The sequence below is a fragment of the Calonectris borealis genome, chromosome 1, assembly GCF_964195595.1.
Source record: "Calonectris borealis chromosome 1, bCalBor7.hap1.2, whole genome shotgun sequence".
NCBI classification, from domain to species: domain Eukaryota; kingdom Metazoa; phylum Chordata; class Aves; order Procellariiformes; family Procellariidae; genus Calonectris; species Calonectris borealis.
Window position 1 is genome coordinate 120,720,031 of NC_134312.1, and position 22,652 is coordinate 120,742,682.

Sequence of the window (22,652 nt, forward strand, 5' to 3'; positions counted from 1 at the left end):
CACAGATGAGACAAATTGATGGATTGGCCCTAACTATACTAGTGTATTTTTTTGTTTGTTTGTGTGCTGTTTTGTTTAGAATAACTGGTAGGAAAGTAAGAAGCAAAAGTGGTTCATTTCTGTAGTAGGCATCTAGTTGGTTGACCCAGAAATAACTGACAGCAATGACAGATTAGGACACAGGACATCCCTTTTCTCCCCTCCATTACTCAAAAGATTCTTTTACAAATAAATGTCCTAAAAATTACTGCTAAGGAAACAAGCAGCTGCTATGAATAACCACAATGCATTACAAATTTTCTGGGAACTGGATTTTTTTTTTTTAAAGACATAATAGTGGCTTGGGGCCACAACATTGCCCCACAATTCGTTCTAAAGTAGCACAGAAATTCAATAACCTCAAAACGTCTTTGGCTTACACAATCAAATTACACTTCCAAAGGAAAGTGCTGGCTCACAAAGTATCACTGTCTCTACACTCATCAGTTAAAATCACCTGTAGCCATTACCTAAATCTGTGCAATCAGGGTAGCATTGTGCATCTCCAGGCAAGAGCATGGTATGGGAGACAAAATATTTTTCCACAGCATTCATTACGGGACTACTGATAAAGCAAGTTATTGATGTAAGACCAGGCAGGCTGAGGCTGACTCCTCTGTTTTCCACAGTGCCTTGTTTGTCTGGAGTAATGTAGTTTGCCATATAAATCTTATTGGCACAAGTGCACAGGAGGGTTCCCACAGGGACCAAAGAGAGAATCAGAAATTCTTGTTCCTTTATCTGCCCTCACAATGCTTCAAGGAGAGTTAGGAGATCCCTTCTTCATGTGGGAATCATGACCCCTCAGAACTCAAAGCAAAAATAGGGTTCATCTCCTCTTAATGTTACGTCTTCACTGTTAATGTCTATGTCTGAAGCCCTTCAGTCCAGGCTTGCTTGAAACCAAATGGATAAAAACAGATGCTTTTAGGACATGATTTCTCTAATCAAACAGAAATGTCTTGCTCTTGAAAAGATAAATCACACCCTAGAAATGTCTGTTTCTCTTGTCTTTTAATGAGATGACTAGCTCAGAGATAGGCATTTACGCTGTAGATGTTTATACGTGATCAGCTAAATCCCACACTGATAGTCCAGAGAGGTACCCCGCTGTCCCTAAGGCACAAGGCTTTGTGCCTTTTACCTTTCCCTAGAGGTCTGGAGGACCTCTGTTGTTTTAACTAGCTGTATACTGCAAAAATAAAGCAAACCAACCAAGTGAGTAGTGGGAAATTTCCTCACATTCATAATAGAAAATTACTGTTGGGGGCACAAATTGTGCATGAAGTTTGCTGTGGATCAAAAGGAACAGAGGAAGATCCTTTGGCCACCAGGTGTTTTGCTGCAAAATAGAAGCATTCCTTCTGTGGTCACAAGGCAAAAAGCTTTCACTTCTAATATTCACAAGCAGAGGAGCAATCACTAAGGCGATGCAGGCCCTGCGCTTTCCTTCCGTAATTTATTTCTTTGTTGAAGTTTTTGATACAGGAATACATCCGCCTCCCAAAACCCCTGTTCACGTTATTCTAAATGAGGTTACACAGCAGCACTGAAAATTGCAATTTAAGTGCTACAACCTGTGTAGCTGGTAATTTTTCCATAAAGTGATGACATTTCTACTATTCTACAGTTTTTTCATTTTCACATTTCATACACTTAATTGTTGCATTCATATTACTCTTGCCTTGCTATGAAGAAGATTGTACCTTTTAATATTTTGTAATCTACAGTGTGGGCCTGCAATGGCTGAATATCTATTAGATTTTTATTCTTGACCTGTCACTGAGGCATTTGAATATACCTCAACAAGAATATTTACACTCTCATTTTCTGCTACGGATGGTAGCTAATGTTAAAATGTTACCAACTGAGTGAAATAACCAAAACCTTTACAATTTGAGCCTCCAACTCCACCCTTCCCAAAAGCATAGCTAATTTATATGATAATTAAAAGGAAATTGGAAAATTTTGAGTTTCCCTGAAAGAATCTCTGAGGTGAAAATATCGGCTAATACAATTTTTGCAAGGATTGGAACCATAATAAGTCTATTTTAATGCACTTTGTTTAGGTTGCAATAGTGCTGTCTGTGGTTTTAGTAACCTAAAATATATGAATGTGTTAAAATATTCAATGTACAGCAATAACTCTTATGATAGTAAAGAAATTCTCAATATACAGATTAAGCTACATGATTTGAAGGGTAAGACAAGCCTGTGATAAACTTGACTTACTTCTAAATAAAAATATAAGAGCAGTATGAAAGAAATAGGTCATTAATAAAGAACATTGGCTTTTCTCCTATTATGCTGGGTTTTTGCAAGGTGGACTTTTTTTTTTTTTATTCGATGCTATAAATCAATAATCACACAGTGAGTCTCACGTCTTCCCTTCCAGTCGAGTTTCCAAGATTGAAACTTCCTGAGCACATCTGCTGTTGACAAACACCGGGAAAAGTAAAGCAAACACAACTGAAAGGTCCTCCTTGCTGCTCCTGCTGCTGCTGCTGCTAAGAGTATTTGCTCTTCCCTCACTCATCACCTGCCATCTTACTTTATGCAGATGGCACCCCAGCTGCTATGTGACCAGCCAAAAAAGGTCAGTTTACACACAGCTCAACAGGTAACATATTACCAGCACAGTAGAAATTACACCTTCTCCTCCAGCTCTAAAATAAGGGTCCTCAAACTGGCTCAATACGAACTGCACATTGAACTCTTTCTATAAAATCCCTTGTGTCAAGTCAATATAAATTTTCCAGGCCACCAAGTTTTCTGTGTTATTCTGCATTTTCACCCTATACTCATTTTCCATTTATTACCTTAAAGAAGTATTTAAACTGCACTTTAAAAATATCTATTCACACGTGGCTTGCATGCACCCTCCACATGATTTGCATGTTGTTATCCCACATGCAGTTGGCACTGGTAGCTGGGGGGCAAAACTGTTATATCTGGTGCTTAATGGTGCAACATAGTGATCAATGTGTAATCCAAATCAGTCAGAGGGAACAGAGGAGAGCAGAGAAGGGGTAGAACACCGCCAAATTTTCCTTCTGTGTTTGCAGGGGACACTCCCAAGCACATCTCAGTCTTTCCGATGCATGGAGGTCCTGGACAACAGAGGCATGCCCTCCTCAAAGCGGAGTACCAGAGGCATGCAAATACAGCCCGGTTGTGAGGGTCTTCTTGACTTGACTGCTTGACAGTGAAATCCAGGAATGACTCTGGACCCTGGGGAGCTCAGGGGGTGTGGGTCAGTGGTTCCTCTGATGCTCTCCGAGCTCCCAGATGGCTCTCAGGTCAGAAAGGGAAGGTGACTCATCCTCTCCAGCAACGCTCACCTGGCAATACGAAACTATCGGTGAACTCCTGGCAATCCAGGCATATCAGCCTTCCTGGCCTAGCATGATTTACTTAGTAACAGTGCAGCACATATTTATTATTTTCTTTGGGTTTTGAGGGCTATAAGCACTGGCACCAGGTGAAACTACCTCAGGGAGGTCGCACCACACTACCTTTGTTTCTCAGGTACCGCAAATTGAAGAAAATCTTGCTCTGCCGCTAGCTGCACTTGGGGTAACTAAACTAAACCAACAGATATGAGAAAATATATACTGAGATCACTTCTTTATTTTGCAGTGTTGGCAAAATCTCAGACCAACAGTAAAATAAATACAGACTTGGAATGTTAAGAGAAAGACCATCTCTCATGTATTCTGTTACAGGACTGCCATTCAGAAAGACAAAGGCTCTTCTGCCTTCATAAAATCCCTTCCCAGTTTTAGCTTTTTCCATTAAAATAAGCAAAAAATTGGGTGTGATGTTGAGAACTGGTACTTCAAAATACTGTTTTGTCTTAACGTACGAAATTTGCTCTTTACTATAATAATTTTCTATTTTACCTAGCAACAATGAGAAAATAGGCCCTGAAGGTGTTTCTAGATAGAACTCACAGTCAATCAGAATAAATAATTGTCCTGGTTCCGGCTGGGATAGAGTTACCTTTCTTCCCAGTAGCTTGGGGGGCTGCTGTGTTTTGGGTTTGGTATGAGAGGAGCGTTGATGGCCCCATTGATGCTTTGGCTGGTGCTGGGTGGTGCGTGCACCAGGGACCTTTTTTTTTTTTCGGCCCTCCCATGCTCTGCCACGTGCAGGGGAAGCTGGGGAGGCGGGGGAGCATAGCCGGGGTTGCTGACCCAGCTGGCCAATGGGGTATTCTATACCATGTGACATCACGCTCAGTACAAAAACCAGGGGGGAAGGGGGAGGCAGGGGCAGCTCGTCCCCCGTTCATGACACGCAGTCAGCGGTCGGTGAGCAGTTGCATTGTGCATTGCCTGCTTTGTATATTCTGCTATTGTTGTTGTTATCATTGTTATTATTACTGTTCTACTTCATTTTATTTCAATTATTAAACTGTTTTTATCTCAACCCGCGAGTTTTCCTACTTGTGCCTTCCCAATTATCTTCCCCATCCCACTGGAGCGGGAGGGTGAGTGAGCGGCTGCGTGGGGTAGTTGATGGCTGGGGTTAAACCACGATAATAACGAATATGAAAGTGTATTTTTCAACAATACAAGATGCCTAGAGATTTAGAGAAACATAAACAAGGAAAGTTGCAAGGTACAGATATTGTAAAGAGTTTGCTAGAAGATAACATTTTCTTCTCCATTTATTTACTAGTTAAAGCAGTTAATAAAGGTTATGTATTGTATATGTTTCATAATCTTTTACATTACTTTGAAATAAAATGAATGCTCCAAGTTTCTGGAAATATGATTTGAACAAAGAAAAAATTAATAGAGGCTTCATCTACAACAAATGAATCATCTCTTCCAAGGAAATTTTAGAGTTTAGAAGGGTGATAGATAGAAGCCAAACTATAAAAATAACATTCTCAGAATCAAAGCTATTTAATCTTGCTTTCATATAGGACCATAAAAAGTAAATACCACCAAAATGTGAACCTCAAAATGCTTCCAGGTTGTCCCAAGCCAAGCTCTCATTTGTGCGTGAGTGGTGTTGCTCCCACCAACACCTGCTCACCCCCTTTTCCAATATTAACCTCCAAGCATATGAATTACCAAAGGTAAACATGCAGTCTGCACTATTTCTAAATGAGTTTTGTGCAAGTAAACTATCGCCAGTGCACATAAGTATAAGTGCTTGATAAACAGACACGCAGGTGTCAGCAAGTGCTAACTTTGGGTGTATAAACAGACCATTTTTTGAATATTCAACATTCACCTAAGCAACCAATGTAACACACCTCTGAAGCTGACAATGCCTAAAACTGCGGTCCGCATTGCAACTTTGAATTACGTACCACTTGAGGCTCATTTAACAGTACGCTTTCCCCTCAAACATGCAGCTGCCAAAGCAAGACACCTGTAATGGGGTAAGGTAAGTCACCTGAAGTGTCTGCTGTATCTTCACTGGCTTCTGCCATCAGTTGGGGACCTTAGGTATTGCTTTAAGTACTGCAGGTTTATGGCACTGAGCTGGCAGGGATTTGGACACCGAGAATTATGTTCTATAATTTCACAGTAACCACACCACCATCGGCCACTATTTCCACTGTACCCCCATAACTCAGTTTTTTTAGGGAAGAGTATGAGAGATGTTTTCAACAGTGGCTCCATCATTCAGCAGAAATTTCGGGCAGCGTGATTTATTGTCCCATTATGTGTGGCAAGAGGAAGAACATTTATCAGTATTCTTCCAGTAAGGATGACAACGGGGAGGAGGAAGGTGGCAACATCCTCTGCCTATGACAGAGTAACAACTGCGTAAGGTGTACAAATCAGGCAAGGTTATACTTTCAGGTGATTCTCACCACCAGTTGGGCTGGAATGACAGCTACCAAGAATATTTTATTGTCAACAGAATGGTTCACCTCTGGCATACAGAGAGCTATTGTTTTCTCAACTATGCTCCAATGACATATGTATAGCCATTTAATTCAAATACAAGCAACAATGCTCAATGGTGGAAGAAAGAGTAAAAAATCTACTTTATGTTCAAAACATTTACTTAGTACAAAGTAAATAATTTGCTTAAATTAAAAGAAAGCAAAAATAAACCTAAGTACTCATCTTCTCTTTCCTCTTTCCAACTTGCTTATCAAACTATGGTCAGGTAGGAATTACTGATTTTGTCACACTGCTTCTGATCAGTATGCAAAAAAGCCCAACGGGCAGACTTTCAAAAGGATTAGCTCTGCATATACAATCTGTTCTGTTCTGCAATAAAAGATTGATTAAAACGGCAGGTACGAAAGACTGTACAAAGATGCTTATTATTAAAACAACTGTTTTAAAACCTCTGACACAATGGTACACCATAATGGCCCGGCACTATTTGTTTAATTCTTTTGCTCTGGGTCCCTGCTGGGTGCACATTCATTTCACTGGAAGCTACTCCTCAGTTCATATGCCCTACATAGCATATGCAGTGGCTATTTATCTGCAGCAATCCAGCTCAGAGTTTTTCTGGATTTTATGACAGTGCTGCTTCAGATTAACTGCTCTCTATTTTTCTATAAGCCAGTTAATCACTGTACTGCTTGTTCTATTACTGGGTAATCAAAAAATTAACAGCAATCATCCTATAATGGCAATTCTGTGGCATTACATTAGTCAACTTCCTCTGTCCCAAGCTGCTCTTACAGAAATTACTCCTTTTTTAATAATTTAATCTATTTTTTATACTCTGAAGTATCTCTCACATTTTGATCCTGACCTATAATGATTAGTTCAGGTAAATTATTTTCATAGCTATTCACATAAAAAAAAAATCTTCTCATATCTGAAGTGGTTTCTTCTACCTAGACAATTTTATTCTCATTAAAACTTTGTTTTAGGCACCCAGGTGCTCTTTTCAGTAATTGATTTTTGGTAATTAAGCATATTTGCTTTCCCCAAAATAGTCTCAAGCACTCTTAAACCAGTGGTATGGAGGTTACCATTGTAAAGCTTCTTCTGCACACAGTTAACTCGGTAATGACAAACTTCCCATAGCAGACAAGAGACTTTACATCAGTAATTCTAAAAAGTTGCAGCTAATTATATGGCAGGGCCCAATTAGAACAATACAGTGACCTTCTGTATATAGTAAGTAGATGCTCACAGACCCACATCCTAATTCAAACAAAAGTTAAAGAAGCCCACTGACAGAAGAGCTTTCTCCCCATATGATACAGGCATACTCTACCTCCCTTGGGATGTCTCAAACAAATTCTATGTATAACATATTGCTGATATCCATCCTTATATCTTTGCCCAAGACACCAACTAAAGTCTTATGTTATGATAATGAGAGGGTCACAGAAATTTTTTGTAGACACCGCCCAATAAAGCAGATACTTCATTAGTGGCTCCAGACTCTTCCACAGCACACATGAAGGAAAAGGTCATGGTTGGTTTTCCCACCATCAGGCAAACAGCCAAAATCCAGTAGTCCAAGAGCTGATTTGGTGACAGAAGTGCTATAAAAGTCCCCTGTATCAGATTAGTATGAGTACTTGTGGGTTTTTTCCCACTGACATAAATAAATGACCAAAGAGAACAGGACAACTTCTGAATGTGTATAGTGAGTTGCGGACCATAATAGAAACACAGAGGGGAAAAGCTCTACCTGTAACAGCACCAGAGAGCCAGAAACTTCGGACACCAGAAAGGATGGACCCAAAGACATATCCTCTTGTACCAAAACGTCTTTAGTTTCCAAGTGGTACCAAAACTCAAAGGTACAAATTTATTCTGTTTCTGAAATGCCACACTCTGCAAATGATCAGCTCAGCCCCAAGCCAGGGAAACCTGGGACTACCAGGTTACCAGTGGGCACAATAGCAGCACCATGCGTAGGAGAGGTTTCAGATCCTCACAGCAGTCAAAGGTTATCCCACTGCCAGGGCTCAGCTTGTGCAAGCAATGGCCTCCACGCTCCAAGAGCAGCACTGGCACCATGCTGCGGGTAGTGCAGCACCCCTCAGAAACTAGTGATTAAAAACCAACGCAGGCAGCTTTGCCCCACAGGCAGCGCTGAATCTCTCTGCACTGCCAGTGATCATCACAAGCCTCGTTCAAAATATGTCTGCTCTCTTAAAGCTTTTTCTGTGAGGTAAGCCAGTAGCAATCAGTACTTCCAAATACTCGGAATAAGCACTCATCAGACTGGCTGGATATGGTCAGCGAGCATCCACAGGGTACAAGAAATAGGGAATTTCATATCCTCCACTAGAAACCAGAAAAAAACCTAATACCTTAAAGTAAACATACGTATCTGGCCACCCTGTTCTTGATGCTCTTTCCATTGTAAAAGGAAGGAATGAGTCTGTCGCACATAGCAGGCAACCCAAATTCACCTATGACATTAAGATGTATTCCAAAGGAAGGGAAGAGTTTCAGTTAAATGCAGCATACACTAAAATCACATGTCAAGGGTGCATCTAAACAGTCAAAATCTCTGCTAATCAGCCCCCTAAAAATACAAATCAATATTACCACTACAGAAGTTATTGAAGGTAGCAATGGTTATTATCCTCTGCTGTTTTGTCTTGTTTAGAAAGGTGTATGGGGTGTTTGTTGTTCAAAAAATTCATTGCACTGTGGTATGTATTATAGCTTTTCCACTACTGTGTGAAGTAAGTAATTGAAGTATCCAGTCAACATGAAGCTGATTTGCTTCTAAGTCTCACTCAAGGTGTGTTCGTGTCTATTAGCAGAAACAGAGAACAGTTGTTTAGCATGATATAGAAACGTAACTGAGTATTTTAAGACAGACATGTCTTGGAAACTTGGAGAAAAAAAGGGACTTCAAGAAAAACATTTCTATGCTGTTCATTTTCATCATGAGTAACATTAAACCACCATAAACTGAAATAAATATGCTTTAATTCTTGACAAAAGTGCTTGCTTTACTACTCAGAGTTTCTTATTAAAGATGTAGAGTAAATGGAAGTATTTACAATCATTCATAAAAGTGAAGCAGAATTAAAGAATGAAGGCTCCAGTGCAGAAAGGCATTTAGGCATGTACTTAGTGGTCTGCAGTGGCTAGGGCTGCTTCCCTTAATCAGATTCCATGTCTTGAATAGCAGCACTTTTTTTTTTTTCTACTTAAAGCCTATGAGTATTCTGTGTAGACAGAGAGAACACAGATCCTGCTGTATACATGACAACCATTTCCAAATTGCATTTAATGATGTGACAAGTGGTGTGTAATATCTGTGAGAATGATGTTAAGGGTTTGCTTAGTACTTCCATTATCTTGATTAGGGTCCTGTTATAAGCATCTTTTAAAAATCTTATTTGCTTCTGGTTTTTCCTTTGTAGTTTCATTGCTCTCGCTTATTCTGAATTGAATTGCATGCATCATCTTTCTGCCACAGCCTCCTACTTTATTCTAGTAATTTTGAACATTATTGTCCCCTTGCCATCCCCAGATGTGTACTTGCAGATTTCACTGCCTTGCTGGATATGCTTTCCCCTAGGTCATTGTTGCATAAGGAGAGATTCACTGCAGGAATAAAATGGACACATTCTAGCTCTTCCAGTCTTAAAAAAAAAAAAAAAAAAAAAAAAGTGGTCTGTCTATGGCCAAATACAAAAATAAAATAAAATTAAAAGGTATATTTCTAGTGATAGCTTCTAAGGACAGATTTGATCCTTCCTTCTTAAACCCCCTTGGTAGGCATTGGTCTCTACTTCTGCTGTAGCCAGGTAATGCATAGACACATATCATTGTGTACCACACTTCCGAGAAATCATGAAATCACAGAGGACCTTGAGAGCTTACGAGCCTGCCTCTGAAGGATCCTGATGGGAGCAGGTACATGCAGATTGCAGTACATACGGTGACAGAAAAAACAGCATTTTAGCACAGAAGTTATTTTGGCAGGATGGTCAGTGGAACCTCCATAAGAGCACTGTGACCTGGAAAGAGACTCTGCTGAGAGCACCAGAGATGAGATAACTGCCTTACAATTGAACAGGTACACATCTGTGAGCACAGCTGTGTCTTACTCATGGCACTTTTCTCACTCTGAGGAAAGGGGAAAAAACAGACACACTGTTTTCAAAGTACTGGCAAAATATCCCCATTCCTGAACCTTATTTCACAATTAGAAAGGAGATCCATATTCCTACCTTGAATTTAATCTGCATCTTGGGTATCAACATTTGCTCCAGAAGGCAGGACCCGAAGCAATGATTAGCACTAGTGAATTGCTGTAGTGACCAGGGTGGGGAGCAGGGGGAGAACAAAAATACCAACTTACATCAACTGGTGGAAGTGCACCACGGGACTTTTGAAAGACAGCAAATAATTCCTCCAACAAAGCATCATGCATGAGGACCCTGAGCAAGCATTCAGGGTTCTTCTGAGGACACATTCCTGTGCCCAGGACTATGAGATATGAATGGCAGTCCTTAGCAGAAGAAACGACAAGAAAAAACGGGGGAGGTGAATGATGGGGGAGGAGACAAATCACCACAGGGGACAGTCCCAGAAACTCTCAGGCTGCCATACATGTCTGTGGTTATTTAAGATGCCACAGGTGAATAGAGAGGTAAATCTGCATCACATACAGAAAGCAAACACCTGTCATCTTCTGTAGTTACCTAAATGGTTATTTGTGTGATTTCATCTTAGTTACTGAGACATTAAAATGTGGAGAACATACATGGAAATGCCAACATAACTCTCTGGGAATAATCAGTCGCAACAGAGATTCAGCCACTGTATAACAGGGACAAGGTTTTCAGCTGTTCTCCTGCTGAAAGCAATGAATGCCAACCCTTTGGAAAAAATGTGATCTGTTACTTGGGGTCTCTTCAGTGCCAAGATCTTCTGGGAAATCTAGTCTATAGGGTTTCGTTTTCAGGGGAGGACTACTACATACTTTGCAATATTAGTTACTTTTTGAAATTGAGTTTACTGAACGTGGAAACGTTCAAAAGAAAAGCAAAATTAAAAACCACCTACAGGTCTACTGATGCCAAAGTAGTTTGCCCTGAAAACCCCACTCTTTCTGATGCGTAACTATCACCACACAGAGCTCAGAAAGATGATGTTTCTAAGTTACACACAACTTCCCAAGAGTGGTTTACATTGCAACCAAGTCAGCAGCTGAGATGAGGATGACCTTTCAACTATAACCACTGCTCTCCTTACAAGTAATTTCTCCAGAGCTATATTTCTCTGCTTTATCTTAGCAGACGATACTATTGCTGCTGCCAATGCTACTCTAAAATTCCTTTTATCTATTTTCAAGCTGTTATGTGCCTAATAATTATAATGTAAATGTGCTTTCACAGCTACTGGGCAATTCTTGTTTTTTCTCTCTTCGTAATAAATTACTCATATTAAATTACAAACATGAGCCTGAGGCTATAGATTTGATACCCAGAGGCTATTAAAAACTTTCAGCCTCATGTCTGACAACTGGGGAATTAAACAAATATCCTCACATATGTTACAGTTACAATAAAAGTGATAGTTATCTTTGTATTATAAAGGATGTTAACTATCCCACAAATTTATATTTCTTAAAATTTTATGAGGACACAAAGCTACATTTTATAGCTTTTATTACTGTTTTTGATACTGTATGGTTTGTAACACCATCTCAGAAGCCTGAAATTAACAATTTTTTTTGGTTTTTGTTTTGTTTTGATTTTTTTTAGCGTTGGCAAAGAAATATTCGTTACCTGTAAATTCCTCACTCTTCCTCAGTTTCCAATAGTGTTGAAAGTACTACTATAGTTGTTTTCAAGGTTTGGTTCTTAGTGGATGATATCATCATAGAATTCTACTATCATTTTTATTTTTATTATTTCATACTGGTTTATTTAAGCCAATGCAAGGATTATGAGGTTGTGTACAAGACTCATTTTGTTTTCATTTAAAGTGATCAAGAATCGCTTCAAGTTAGAACAAAAATTAACGCATTTCAAATGGTCTTAAACAAAAGACAAGCCAATCAGCATAAAAATGCTTGATGTTAAGATAAATGCAACTTTCTTGGGCAAACAAAACTATAGCCTATGAACAGATTAACCCTGGCAAATCAAGTGGGCACAAGAAAGCTGTAGAGCTATGATGTAGCTCCTGAGAGCAAGAAAGGCCTACTCTGATGGAGATGAATAGGACATTTGTTTCATGCTTCCAAGTACTTTCTTTGCAATGCGTGACCTGCTCCTTTGTGCACAAACACCGCCATGCCACTTACACCAGATCTGTGCATTCAGCTCCAGCTTTCTATTTATGGCTGGAGAAGTAATGGCTGCAAAGCCATGAGACATGAAATGCATTTAATTTGTGAAAGTAGGATGGTTTGAAAGTAGATCTATTCTGATGGCAAATGATACGCTATGAATGGCCAAATCAACTTTAGCCACTTGTAGCAGTTTTTTTTAAAAAATGAATTTAACAGCTATTAAACAGCTGTTCGACTTGGAACATACAGAGATGATTAAAAAGCACCTACCAGACCTTTTTATTCTTATTTTCAAGGCAATATACAAATATAATGCCACAACATAATATTCAAGTGCACCACAGTTTAAAGTGGAGGTGTTATGTGGAAAGCTATGCAAAATATTGTGTCTTTATTTATCAATGATGCAGTCTTATCAGTGCACCAGAAAAGTGTTTGAACTCCTTTTTATAAAAAAAAATCTGTGACCTACATACGTTTTGATTTTGTATTGGATATTTACACTGCTGTACTGGACATTTATACTGTAAATATTGGATACTTACGTTGCAAGCACAAAAATAGACCCTAAACATTAGAAAATGTGTTGTTGATGGGGTTTTTTTTCTTTCCTTTTTTTTTTCTTTTTTCCTGGAAGAACAGCTGTTCTTTGTAGCTCTGACCCAAAACCACACAGGGATCTGAATATCTCAGAGAAAAATATCTTCCTCTCCTCTGTGGCTTAAGTTTCATCTCGATTGCTGGGAGAAAGGAGGGGGAAAAAAATGAGAAAACAACATGGAACAGAATGATGTTTGAGATAGACAACAAAAATAAAGACCTTTACACAAAGTGCCCTTATGTATGAAAGTAGACTAGCTAAATATAGTGGAGATTACATATCTGCATAATGTTCACACAGTCCTGCCTTTCTTCCTTGAGATTCAGCAGAGATACGGGTATTCTCTTTTAGGTAAAACATCACAATGAGTTCAACAAAGAACAAAAGGTCATATGTACTGAGTGGAAAAGAAATAATATTTGGAAGCACAATACCTATGGTAAAATAAGTTGCTGTGAGCTCATTTTGCAGAAAAACTTTAATCTTTCCCTGTTGTTCTGCAGGAGGAGAATGAACCTACAGTATTTAAAATAGGAGCTATTCATCTGAAATAAAATGTCCTTAAAATGAGTATAAAGCAGTTTAAATCTGTTAGACTGAGAGAGAAAAATCAAAATGCATATGGTCAGAAGGAAAAGGGGGTATTTTTTCCCTTAATATTTCCCTAATAGATTATTCCAAACATGTTAAGCTGCTTTCAAGAAATCTAGGTGACTCTAGAAAGATTATGCAAATAATTATTTCATTTCTGCTCTTTTTTGGTGAAGTATCTCCACCATTTTTAATGTAGCAAAGTCCCAGCAGTCCCTATCTCTGCCACACAGCTGGGAAGCATATCTAAAGGATTATGCATAATATGCATGTGAGCCCATGAAGCAAATACGTTTATTCAGAACTGAAAAGAAGTAGGAAAGCTTCAGTTCTTAGCCACCGAGCAAAAATGCTTAAATTTATCTTTATTTTTCTTCCATCTTTTTGCTCAAATCCCAACATCTTGCTACCTGCACCTCCATTCTCATGGCAAGGTTAAAACATCACCAAAACTACCCCGCTCACTGCCAAATCAGAACATACTTGAAAAGGCTTTTTGGGGGGTTTCTGGATGCTTTTTTTTCTTAAAACTAGATGGATGTACAGAATATTTTCCTTCCTCCTCCCTAGGTAAGCATTTGTCATTGACATTTGTGAGAGTTACAGATGCCCATCAAGACAAGGCTGCTGTGCATCCACATCTGCCAGTATCCAAGAGAATAATTCATTCTCAAACTTATTCCTGGGCAAGATAATGTGCAAATGTAGCAAGAAGCTACAGCTAAAGCAAAAAAAGCTGCTGGCTTTTCGTTGACTGCTTATCCCAAGCAATTAATACTTTGGATCATTCATCAGTGTTTTAAAAATACTATTACCACAACTAGGACAATCCCTTAAATATAGTGCCCAAACTCCAACTTTTATGGCGTGTAGCATTGCCTAAGTATTTCACTTCATTGTCAAAAGTCCTCAATGAATGTGAATGCGAGTGTGTACATTCCCCCTTCACTCCCTCTATGGAAAAGGATGGCTTGTTTCGAAAGACCAGAACTAAAAACTCTGCAAGGAATCCTGTATTGAGGCAGGGCAGCTGGTTGGATTTTTGTCATATTTTATACCGTTTGGATTCCCCACAGAGTTTAGCTCACACCTTGTGCATCAGCAATAACACTATTTAGAGAAAGATGAGTTTTTATTTTATGGGCAAATTCAAACAGAAGGCTTTAAACTGAGTGGTTTGTGTGCTGATAGCAATCAGGTTGAGACAACGTGAAGCCTACACACCTACTCAGCTTCCAGAAGTGGTTTTGCCATCTGTGTTGAAGTCCATGCTGCCACAAGGAGGATTCACTGGTGTCCAAGAGGACTAGGGACATCCTAACTACTCTGCAGTTACAGGCAATCCACTCAGAGGCACTGCTGGTAGGACTAAGTGCTGAGCTTCTGAAGTGGGATATTTCGCCACCTAAACCATATCAGTGCAGAGCTCACCCAGAGAAATGAATGTTACTGTTACACTTCTGCCTCAGATTTTTCTAGTGTCTTATTTCATAATTTGCACCTGTGGCTTCATCCTGCTTCCCAATACCCAAAAAAGACAGCAAGTGGCTAAAGGTTTGCTACAAGAGCCTAGCTCACTGGTTTTCAATCTTTGCCCATTTGTGAACACCTAAATATCCCCCAGTAAAAGTGTGGATCCCACGCTGTGAATTTCGGTCTACTGGCTAGTAAGTCTGCCTTGCTTTGCTGTCCTGCTCAGATCCCTCTGAGGTGTGATCCCAGAAACTGCTAGGTTGACAGCTCTGTCATTCGGCTTTCTGAATCTTCCTCAGTCTTCTTGCTGTTCTCATTCTCTATTTTCTACCGTTACTTTTAAGAATCAAAATCACATGCAATAACAGTATCTCCAGGCTTTTGAAGATGAACAAACTGGGTCTGTTCTCTGTCCTTCGCCTCTCGCATTGAACCATCCACAAACAAGGTAAGTCAACCCTCACGGGCTTCAAAGCCCCTGTGGCTGGATGGATTCTGACACCTGACAGAGGCAAAAGTGGCACAGGATCGCGTGACCACATCTGAATCACCACAGGCACAGCCTGGCTCTAACAGAATTAGCCTAGGGAGAGCAGATAAAGGTAGCTTAGCTATCTCAGTGCTGAAGAGCAGGCTGAAGCAGGCTGAGGTATAGACATACCCTCATCTGACCCACGTTGAGATAATCAGATAAAGAAGCACAAAGTGAAGAAAGTATTACTAACTCATGGCTATCGTAACCTTTGCTTCCTCATTGGAATTACTTCCCTTGACCTACCGTCCATTTCAGAGCATTCTTTAATCTTCTTTAAATTAGAAATTAAAATGTAGGCTTGAAAAAGAAGAAAAAAAGAGAGAGGTGGTGATTCCGCTGAGAGACAGATCTTCAGCTGATATAACTAGGTGCTCTTTTCTGTCAGCCAAGGATCTGACCTGTGAGGCCAAAACTGAAAAGATGCTCTTACCAGAGGGGTTAATTCAGACAACTCTTTTAAAATGCAAATTTTCCGCTTTTTGCTTTTCTTGATTTCAAGCACAGCAAAGCAGGGGCTGTAATTAGAGAATGGGTAGTCGGCACTGTTCACCAGTTGTGCGTAAGCTTTAAACTAATAACTCAGCAATTAGAAGAAAAATGAGCAGTAATTACACACATTTTACTCACTGCTAGACAGATGGAACATTTTCTGCTCGTTATTGGCAAACTGTCACTGCGTTTATTTCATTTTTAGTGTTTACTGTTTGTTGTAGTTTGATTAGGAATAATTACAGGCTAGGAAAAATATGAAAGAAATGAACAGCTTTTTCATTTTTACATCTTTAAAGCAATATAACCATTTCTTCCCCCAGTTTCTCCAAGATGAACATACCCTCTTTTTAAACCTTTATTGAAATCAGGCTGCACCTTACGGAGCTTGGTGAGAAAGCAGGGTAAGATGGCGCAGGAAAGGCCACCTTCTCCAGAACAGCTGGCTCAAACTCTGATCGGTTCACAGTCAGCTTCCCTAGTGGGCACTGCTCCATATTGCTAAGCTATTGCACAAATTGGTTTATATTTATTGCAGCTACTAGGCTTTAGTCAAAAGTGGCATCTGAGCCAGATCACAGCCCACAGGGTGGGAGCTGCGGAGAACCATCGGTGCTGTTATCCCCAGGCAAGCAAGTATGAAAAACACAAGAGGCTGGAGACAAGACCTTCCTTATGCCAAGTGTTGAAGTTTGCTGCCCTGTTCCCTCCCATCCAATTCTGGATTTCTGAGCCTTTATGTTCCACAAATCGTGCCTTACTCCCAATCTTTGGGGATAGTGTGGGGGAAGGGAGTGGGTGGCTGTCATCTGTGGATGGACCTAGCTGCAGAGCAAAGTATCCAGAGTGGAAACCAGGCACTTGGAGAGATTTCTAGGTATTGTTATCCCTGGTGCAAAGCATCAACTTCCTATTTTAATTATGTTCATGAGAAGATTTTCTAAGGCCTTAACTGAAACATAAAGAAAAACACACTGAAGTGTTCAGATCATAGCTCGCTCGCTTTCTCACACAGTCCCAGCACCACTGAGATGTTTGCACAGTCCTTGCCTGCCCTGTACCCATCTCCTGGATACTGCTAGTAATGATGGTTTTTTTTATAGAGTAGTGGATGGGAAAAAAGGCAATACAAATGTTCATATCAATATATCCTTCTGACATTATAGACTCAACATATCTTGTAACAAGGTGCGAGGGAGTAAGAGGTAGATCAAGCCTGCTTTGCCTCAGGAATGTGTTCAGTGATTTAATAGGTCTAAAGGCCAAGGTCCAAACAACCACTTATGTGAAGACATCCTCTGTTTCCCTTCAACTGTTTCGAGCACAATTTTCTTCATCAACTCTCTAACCACCCCTTCCTTCTTTAATTTTTTTTTTATCCCTCAACTAAAGGGTCAAAGCACCAAACCTGAAAAACAGGCTGATGAATTTCCCAGCAATTAGCATGGGATTTGAATGTTGGGGATGAGGTGCATCACTGATAAATTGATTTAAATTCACTGGTACTGACACATACAACCCTACACAGTTGAAAGAATTACAATACTAATGAAGTCCTAAGAAAATCTGAACTAGTCCCATTATAAAATATGGCTGCTAACTTTACATGAAGCAGCAGTGGGTAATCTCCCATTTACTTTAGATGTGTAATGTCTTGGAAAAGTTTCCTCCCTTTATGGTAACATCTTTAAAACAACAAAATTTCAGCATGGCTAGTAAATCCAGTATTAGCCAGGTGGCATGTACAACCTTATAGTTGGGAAGGTTTTCCTACTACCAGCCCTTTTGCCTGGTACAAAGCTGCTAGGCACTGTATCTACCTTTCCCTCTCACAATTCATAGCCAATGGTTTTCTCAGCAACTGAGAAAGTAAGTGGGTGGGAAAGTAAATGGGTTCTCTATCATGCCATAGGAGTAAACTGAACATGAATAAACTCTACAGCACATGGCATCACATGAGGCAACATATGCAAGGCCTGAAACATAGGGTCACCATGAGACAGGTTTCCCCCAAAAAAGTAAGACTAGCTTTGAACGTATATGATTTTTAAGTCTTCTCTCTTCTGAGTACCCATTAGTTATATCTTCAAGACTTTCTTTAGAGTAAGGAGCACTGGTTAGGTACCTTCTCTACTGCCATCTGAAACACCAAACAGAGACTCTAAAAACCCTAGAGGCAGAGGTAGGGAAAAAAAAGCCAACACTGCATGATTTGTAATGTCACTACAGCAACAAGGCATAGCCGTAGCTTGCTGCAGCAGGAGAAAACAACAAAATAGTAATGGCGAAGAAATGAAAAGCATGAAAAATGGCTGAAAGAGCAAAGCCTGTGCAATAACAGAGGACTTCAAATGATATAGCAAGATCATAACTGCAGGGCACTGGCACCTTTGTGTATTTAGGCAAGTGCTACGTATGCAGCTATTATGAAAATTTCTAAAAAAAGAGAAAAGTGTAGCATCAAGGTTGTATTTATTCAGTCTTATGATGGAAAGCTGTTCTAACCAGGTGGGGAACTGGAAGCTAACTGTCCCTTATTTCTGCGGTTGGAACCAACGTGATCCAACAGAGCTGAGACACTACATCAAGTCAAGCTTCTACCCAGCGAACAGCAACTGGAAATTGTCCTTGCAGTATTAATCACTACTTGAACACTTGGGAGCATACTTCTGCCAACCACAAGATATAACATCAAGGTCAGGGCGCTGTATTTTTTTTATACTAAATTCATAATAACTGCAGTTGATATTTCACTTTAGCTGTGCTCTAAAAGGAATAAAATAAAACCACTAGCATTTTCACTTTTCTCATTTTCAATAAAATATGGAAAAAAAGCATTTTCCTCATAGTAACAGAAGAAAAAGAATTTCTGTCTAGTTATAAAGCTGTGCTCTTAATGATATTTAATTACACACGCTTAATTACACCTGGCACTCTCCCTCTTTGGCTCCTAAGAATTTTCCTAGTCAGATGATTAATGTGCATGTAAGTGTGGAAAATTTCAAAGCTAGGGCTTTGAGAGTTGCTTAACCTTAGTACTAATGTATGGCAAACTCAAGCATCTGTACATCTATACCTGGGCTTCATTTCTTTATCGTACTGTATCAGTACAATGGTATGCTGATAACACATATACATTATACAGAGTGGTAAAAAGAGCACTAATTAGTTTTGTGTCCTGTGACATTTGCTTCAAGTTTTGTTTTTTTTTTTCCCTAATTAAGGTTTTGCACCAGGACTCCAAGCTAAAGCACAGATTTCAGACACTGTTCATTGGATCTACACAGGCATAGTTTAATAAAAATAGCAATTTTTATAAATGTGCTATAATAATTTAATGCTATAAATAGCATTCAGTAAACGTCAATAAACCTCAGGTAAGTATGAGAAACTTCTTGTTAGCTAGCAGACCCCAAAGACACCTCTCTTATCTATGTTTTCAGATTATAACCCTCTAATTTCTATTCTGCTCCAGTATATAGTAGTTTTGCAAAGGGAGATGCTCAAAGCATCAGAATTGTGTTTCATCAGGGCCTCCACAGGAGCCTGCATTATTAATTACATGCTATATAACGTTTGAATAGTATTCCTGGATGGCTTTCAGAGCAATTTTTAGAATATCCCATTTATGTCCTGGAGGATAAACTTTAATTTTGGAAGCCCATAAGGAGTGACCTGTTTTGACCAGAGATTTTTTGTTTTAAAGATAGTACTAGCAGGATGGAAAAGTTGATACATATAAGGCAAAGACAACAATAAGACAGTCTTAGTAAAAGATTTTGCAGCAATAGCACTGGGCCGTGTAACAGAAAGTTAAAATTTGATTCTAGAGTAAGGATTTTGTTTGAGTTGCATGAGATTTGTGATGCTCAATTCTTGCATCTGGGTCGCATGAGATAAAATGAAATCTACATTCTAGTGCAGTTCACCAAATAACATACTATGTTTCTATAGAGATAATTTTATGTATGTTTTAAAACAAAAAGGTACCTAAAACTACTTTGTTCTACTTCCATCCCATCTACACCTATAACAGCAGTCACAGAATCCCACTGGCTAGGGGGAAAAAAAAAAAAAACAAACACCAAAAAACCCCAAACCCAGCTAACATAATCTGTTTGATAAATAAACCCTCTGGGCACAGCCTGGTTCCTTCACAAGAACTTCAACGATGTGCAATGTATTTCAGCTTACAAAAGTGAAACCCCCCTCACTTTCACTTTCATTACAAAAGTTACAGGGACACAGTTTATAGTCGCACCACTACAAACAGTGCCACAAGTCAAACCAAACCTTTGAGAAACCAAAATTATTCCTTGGCAAATAGACTGCAAGTCATGGCACACAAATTGAAACTTTAGGTTTGCAAAGCAAGGTGGTTTTTTTTATTTTAAGCACAAGAAATGCAAAACCAAAGCTAATGCATGGATAAATGGTGAATGACAATATACAGTTGAAAACTTGGCTTACAGTAAAATAGAATCCTTTGCTAGATGTTTAATGATAGCTCATTTAGAGACCATTTAAGATAGTTTAGTTAATCTTTTTTGATTGAAACATTTATACAGATACAGCATTTATTAAGCTTAAATTCAGCCAACCTAACCCAAACAATCAAAATATGACTGGTTATCTCAATTCCAAATATGTGAAAAAGTGCTTTAAATAACATGAAAACTTGAATGAATAGCAGTTTGTTAGGGAGAAAAACAGGACCGGAGAAAACAGGAGGTCACCAACCAAGTAACATTTACAAATAAGGTTTACTTCAGTGGAAGCACAGCAGTTAAATTTCCCTTTAGTCTTCTAAGCAAAACTCACATGGGCTTAGCGCAAGTATTTATGAACCGGTTATTGCTGACTGTGCTAGAACACCAACTTCTTTGCTGAGAAAACTAAACAAATTGTTCCTCCAATATTAAAGCATATATTCCCTTCCCCAGTTCTGACTCAGCTTTGAGTGAAATAATTTTTCTGATGATTAAAGAGATAGATGACCAACGTAATTTCACTGCCAACTTCTCGTCTTTCAAAGATTGATCCAAGGTAACACCATTAATGGTTTGGTTTATTAATGTGCTTTGTCAACTTCAATTATTAACCATCATCCATGAAGACTGTGTCCTAAGGGTATTCAAGTTAAAGGGTATTCAAGTTTTCCTCTTAAAATTAAAATGAAGTGAATGAGAGAAAATGCATCCCACAGTTACTTGTGCACTCAGTAAATGAAGGTGATTATTAAAAACTTTTGGTAGATCCAGTAAATTCAAGCTCAACTCTCCCTCATGACTTTCCTGGGTGCCAAGATACCTCTGGTTGGTGGGATTTGCTTAGCTTCATCCCATCTATGTGACTTGGGGATATTGGCGGATGAAAAATTGGACATGAGCTGGCAAAGTGCACTTCCAGCCCAGACAGACAATTGTATCCTGGGCTGCATAAAAAGAAGCGTGGCCAGGTCATGGGAGGTGATTCTGCCTCTCTACTCCACTCTCATGAGACAACATCTGGAGTATTGCATCCAGTTCTGGGGTCCCCAGTACAAGAAAGGCATGGACCTGTTGGAGCAGGTCCAGAGGAGGGCCACAGAAATGATCAGGGTAATGGAACACCACTCCTATGAGGACAGGCTGAGAGACTTGGGGTTGTTCAGCCTGGAGAAGAGAAGGCTCCAATGACACCTTATTGCAGCCTTTCAATACTTAAAGGGGGCTTACAAGAAAGATGGAGAGAGACTTTTTGACCACGCCCTGTAGTGACAGGACAAGCGGCAATGATTTTAAACTGAAAGAGGTTAGACTTAGATTGGACATAAGGAAGATTTTTTTTATGATAATGTTGATGAGACAGTAGAACAGGTTGCCCAGAGAAGTTGTGGATGCCCCATCCCTGGAAGTGTTCAAGGCCAGGTTGGATGGGGCTTTGAGCAACCTGATTTAGTGAAAAATGTCCCTGCCCATAGCAGGGGGGTTGGACTATATGATCTTTAAAGGTCCGTTCCCACCCAAACTAACAACATTGAATTACCAACAACATAAAAAAGTAGAAATCCTTTTTGAAGAAATTCATATACTCCTCAAAGATCTGGATAATGCTCTGGTATGACTTACTGGTTGAGGAGACTGTCATTCTTTTATATTTGTTTCTCTCATTTTATGCTGAGGGATTAAAGTAAAGAAAGATCTTTCCTCTCAGAACCTGTACATAACTGCTAGTGCTACAATGATCTATTCAGCTTTGCTTTACAGACAGAATAGGGTCGTTACTGCTAGTTTTAACTTTCAAATTCTGTAAATGATCCCAAATAAAAGGCCTAACCCTAAATATTTCAACATGCAGTTAAGAAGGTGGTTTGTAAAGGATTTCAACAGCTTTAAGTTCCGACTGTGCTGTACATGTCTGCAGCAGTTCTTGCACTGACACATCTAAATACATCTGTTGTATTTAAAAAGGATGGTTAATATCAGCAACATAGTTTGCTGCAAGCTAAGTGGAAAGACAGTTGAGCCCAATCCTGTTTGCCACTCCAGATGGATATTTCTTTCTTCATTTTTTTTTTCCTCAAGGAAGTCAACTCATTTCAGTTGAAGTGTATGTGTGAACGAAGGACACTATTAGCACAAAGAGTTTCCAGGGTTCAAGTGTAAGCGACCTCCTTGTGAATCAATAGCAGTGTTTAACAAAAATAGCATGGAATTATGTCCC

General features: G+C 39.4%; 1 protein-coding gene across 2 annotated transcripts in view; it reads right to left on the reverse strand.

The window, feature by feature from the left end:
• The window catches only part of DSCAM (DS cell adhesion molecule), a 390,627-nt gene that overhangs the window by 326,823 nt on the left and 41,152 nt on the right, over positions 1–22,652 (reverse strand). The window lies entirely within an intron of this gene.